Below are 4942 nucleotides of genomic sequence, written 5' to 3'. Positions count from 1 at the left end.
AACAGGGCTAGCAATTATTAGCTCAGAGAGAGCAAAAGCAAAATTAGAGCTAATTAAGAGAGGTAATCATGGAAACTACATTTTGCTAAGAGGTACAATAGACAATGAAATAATATGAAAAAAATGAGACAGTTTTTTCTGATAAAGGCCTAATTTCTCAAAAATCTAGAGAGCCAAATAAAATTTATAAACAATAAGATATTCCCAAATTGATTAACGGTGAAAGGATATAAACAGGCAGTTTTTAGAAGAATAAATCAAAGCTATCTATAGTCATATAAACATTCTATAGATCATCACTAGTAAGGCAAATTAAAACAACTCTAAGTTACTACCTCACACCTATCAAAAATGATAAATGCTGGAGGAGTTGATAGAATATTTTGGAGAACAGACTGGAACTATGCCCAAAGGACTATAAAACTCCTTGATCTAGTAATGTCACTGTTAGGTCTGTACCCCAAAAAGATCAAAGAAAAAGGAAAAGGACATACACACAGAGAATATATTAGCTCTTTATTGTGTTGTCAAAGAATTGGAAATTGAGAGAATGGTGATCAATTAGGAAGTAGATGAACAAGTTGTGTCATATAATTGTGAATTACTATTGTGCAATAAGAATGATGAGGGTAGTCGTTTCAGGAAAAAGAAAACATGGCAAGATCTATATGAACTGATCTAAAGTGGAGTAGAACTGGGATATCATTGTGCACAGTAACAACAATGTTGTAATAATGATAAACATGTAAAAGACAAATTGAAGTATATTTTTCTTGCTTTTTGGGGGGAGGGGGGATTGTTGAGGAGAAGGATACCTAATAAGATTAACATTCTCCTAGTTGATGTCATTGGTTTGACAAAGAATTCTCAGTTTGTCTCCAAGTTAAGGAGCAAAGATTTATTATGCTTATTGACAGCAGACTAAAGTTCCAAAGAAGTTTAGCAAAGAGGCAGAAGCAAGAAAAACTTATACTGCTTGACAGCAGGCTAATTCCAGGGGAATCTAGCAAATAGACAAAATAAGATATGTAGAATTATAAAGAAAAATAATTATATTGAAATGCATTTCTTAAAATATATTTTTTTCTTTGAATATCAGAAACAGGGGAGAGCAGTAACGCAGTCCCTCAGTATTACAAATTATGCAGTTGAGTTTCCCGCATTTGAGGAAATCTCAGGGGTCAATCCATCTGGAATGCAATGAAAAAGCCTTGCCCTGAGGAAAACATTGTCATGATCATGGAATCACTCCTGCCAGGTAAGTATTCTCAAAATATTTTTTTTAAAAGAGTTTATAAGCCAAGATGGTAATGTCCAGTAGGATGAAATCCAGATAAAATCTTCCAACATTGCCCTTCAAACAATTTTAATATCTCAAGTCAAATTTTGGCACATCAGAAAAAACAAAAGGTCAGAGAGATTTTTTCAAACCCACCAACTTAGGAAGTTCACAAAAGAGGTTTGTAACATCAGGGTGAGCATGCCTGGAGTGCAGCAAGAACACCAGTGCTAGGCCTTACAAATGGTCACAATAGTATTATTGAAGGGGAAGGGAAACTGTTCCCTTTACTGAAATTGTTCCCTTTAAGATTATCACTCTGACACTGTGTTCCATCCTGATCTATGATCCCTTTTGGAGTCTTCCCCCAGATGTTATCTTTTGGGGATGCCAGAACCTTTGATTCAATTAAAAATCTTGGTCAAAAAGCACCCCTTCGAAGTGTTGTTAATTCCAATAGGAGATCTGGGTCAGATACTGAAAAGCATCTGGGCCTGGGAACCTTGGCTTCCTTTTCTCTTTTTAAAGGGCAGTTTCTAAACTCACTCCTTGCAGAAGGTCCAAAGCAGCTTTTTAGGACCCTGCCCACTGAGAAGGCATTCTCTTCTCAGTGTCAGCCTCCATTTCCCTAATAGGACTTTGCCACTAAAGAAGTCAGTCTCTTAGCAGAACTAGCTTTCTATCCAACAATAAACTTTCATTTTTGCTAATTAATATTTCGGGTTTCATGAATTCTTTCATGAAGAACCTGTGTACCTATTATAAGGGGATTTTAACAACTATCACTGCCACTAACCTCATCAGTAGCAGCTTCAGGAGCTCTCAACTCAGAGACAATAAGGGGTTTAGTCACTGGTTAGAGAGACTATATGAGATGCTTTGCTTGCACTGGGTGCAGCTGAACCTAATTGGTGACTCTATTGCCCATAAGAGGTTCTGGGTTGTAGTTCCAGGGCGAAGAAGAAAACTTGGTGATTTAGTCACAAAAGAGCAAGGGCCCTGGTCACAGTTCTAGGGCCAACAGGGGTTCTAGCACTTGTGCTGCAAGTGCTTAAAGACCAGCGCACACCAGTTTATGAGAATACACATCTCTCCTACAATAACACCACCTTGGAAGCAATGGAAACTTGTAGACCTTCAGAACTATCTTTGAAAACAGCAGCAATAAAAAACCTGAAGCTTGATACAGTGCCTTTCCAACATAAAGTTCAAAGTAAAAAATAGGAAAATGAGCAAACAATAATAACAACAAAAGAACTTGAATACAAAAAACTACTCAATGGTAGGGAAGACACTTAAAAGAAGACAACAATGTAAAAATGGTTACTAATAAAGCCTCAAAAAAAGATACTTATTAAATCTAAGGGGACTAGAAATTCCTGAGTTAAAAGAAGTAATAAGAGTGGTGGTAGAGGGAAAAAATAGAAAAAGAAATGAAAGAGAATTATGCAAGAAACTTATGGAAAGAAAATTAGTGCTTGATAAAAAAGGCACCAAAAAACACAGAAGAAAATACACTTTCAAAAGTAAAATTGACTTATTGGTAAAAGAGGCACAAAAATTCACTACAGAACAGAACTTCTTTAAAAGCAGAATAGGCCAAATGGAAAAAGAGAGGTACAAAAGTTCAATGAGGAAATAATTCCTTAAAAATTAAAATTGGGCAAGCAGAAGCTAATGACTTCATGAGACAATAACACACAATAAGACAAAGTCAAAAGAATGAAAAAAAAGAAAATGTGAAATATCTCAAGGGAAAAACATCTATCCAGTATTCATCCTTGCAGGGAGAATGATCTCTTCTAAGAAGAGAAGATACCTGGACCTGGTTTTAGACTTTGCTCTTTTAAAAGTTCTACAGACTTGTTAAAAAGTTTGTATTGGTTCCATATTTCTATTTAACTTTTTTGGGGGCAGGATAATTCTTCTTTACTATATGTCAGATTTGTTTGTTGCATAGGTGGAACAGAGAGGAGGATAAGGGAGATAGATTTTTTCACATTTTTAAGTTGCTACTTTTTCAAATGTAACAATGGGTAGGATTTCCACCAAAGGAAATCATAAGAACACTTCTACTACTATCACTACTAATAATCATTGTTATAATAATAGATATTTACATAGTTTTTAAAGTTTGCAAAACATTTTAAATAAATTTTATCTGAGCCTCATAACAATACCATGATGTAAATTCAAAACTAAGCTAAATGTATTTAAATGGTTTACTCTTGTTCACACAACTGGCAAGTGATAGGTGAGCAGTCTGAATGCAGATTTTCATAATTTCAAGTTCAACATTCCATCAACTGCATAATTTCAAGTTCAACACTCCATCCACTGTCTTCCAGACTTCTTTCCATAAGGTCAGAGTAGCCATTTCGGACTCTTCCTTTCACACTGATTTCTGTTTCTGCCACTTTTTATTATGATTAATAAACCTGATTTTGTTATCCTCATAAAAAGTCATGAAGTTCAGATGAGAATAATATATATGAAAACCTTTGAAAAATCACACAACTCATATTCAAATTTTATGTAATCAATGGTCCAGATAATCTGAAGCTTTGTGTTTATATAGCTTGATTTCAATCTTGGAAACCTCGTAATAATCAAACTCTTGTGTTTCATTTTCCAACTATTCTTTCCCTCCTGCCTCTAATACTGGACTTTCGAGGCTGTAGATCAGGGTATAAACTAGCTATCTATCATCAACTTTCAGTCATCAATCATTTTCAGTTTGGCATGAAAGAAGCTTCAAGTACTCAGGACAAGTCAAGTAACTCCCACCTTATCTCTAAGACAGCATCAGCACCAAACCCCTAATAATACCTGATATTCACGTAATACTTTAAGGTTTGAAAAGTATTTTATGTACATTATTTTTTGTTTTGATCCTCATAACAGCTCTGTTTAGTAGGTAACATTCACATTTTACAAAGAAGAAAGGTTCAGAGAGATACAATAACTTCCTCATGGGCATGTTCTTAGATGAAGATTTATACCTGGTTCTTCCTCACTCCAAGTCTCTAGCATTTATGCCTCTCACAAAGGCCACATTAATGGGGCAATAAAAACATTACCCTCATTATGGAGAGACTTTTGAAGCCAAAACAAAAGATCCTCATTTGGGCACCAGGGATCCAGGACAGTGCCTGAGTATACCCAGACTATTTTATTATATAATTGTTTAGTATTTTAAAATTTCCCTCTTTAACATTGAAAAGTACCAAAGAGAAGAAATTTGCTCATGCTATCATGAAAATATAGGCCTTGATAAGGCTTCTTAATTGTTTCTAAATTCTTATTAGATAAAACTTCCTCCTGCTTTGTCATGTTGAAAGGAGATGATAGCTAAACTGCATAAAATAAAACTATACACATTTAGTTTTTTAAACTTTTTGTCCTCATCATTTATGCTTTCGACATTCTGCATTTCTCTGCCACCCCTTTTTATTTATTGTTTTTTTAGCGAGTAGTTGTTATTGAGTTTTTCTACATGAGGTGCATTATCTATTTCTGAAGCTACTTTGTTCCCTTTTTGCCCTATCTTATACTGGCCGATGGACCCTGACTTTGGCAACACCTCCGAAATGATAGGGAAGTAAGTTAGTTGGGAATGGGCAGGGTTATAGTTGACCCATTAACTTGGGTTTGCCCAAGTGC

The 4942-nt window shown here is 35.1% G+C and overlaps 1 non-coding gene across 1 annotated transcript; it reads right to left on the bottom strand.

Moving 5' to 3' along the window:
- Positions 1 to 1102: 1102 nt before the first annotated feature.
- LOC127563681 (U1 spliceosomal RNA) lies at positions 1103 to 1266 on the bottom strand. Its single transcript, XR_007954118.1, has one exon. It is a non-coding gene; the product is annotated as a U1 spliceosomal RNA (small nuclear RNA).
- Between the last annotated feature and the right edge of the window lie 3676 nt (positions 1267 to 4942).

This window comes from Antechinus flavipes, chromosome 4 (genome assembly GCF_016432865.1).
Source record: "Antechinus flavipes isolate AdamAnt ecotype Samford, QLD, Australia chromosome 4, AdamAnt_v2, whole genome shotgun sequence".
Classification (NCBI taxonomy): domain Eukaryota; kingdom Metazoa; phylum Chordata; class Mammalia; order Dasyuromorphia; family Dasyuridae; genus Antechinus; species Antechinus flavipes.
The sequence above is the reverse complement of the archived record's forward strand: the minus strand, read 5'-3'. Positions and strand labels throughout refer to the sequence as shown.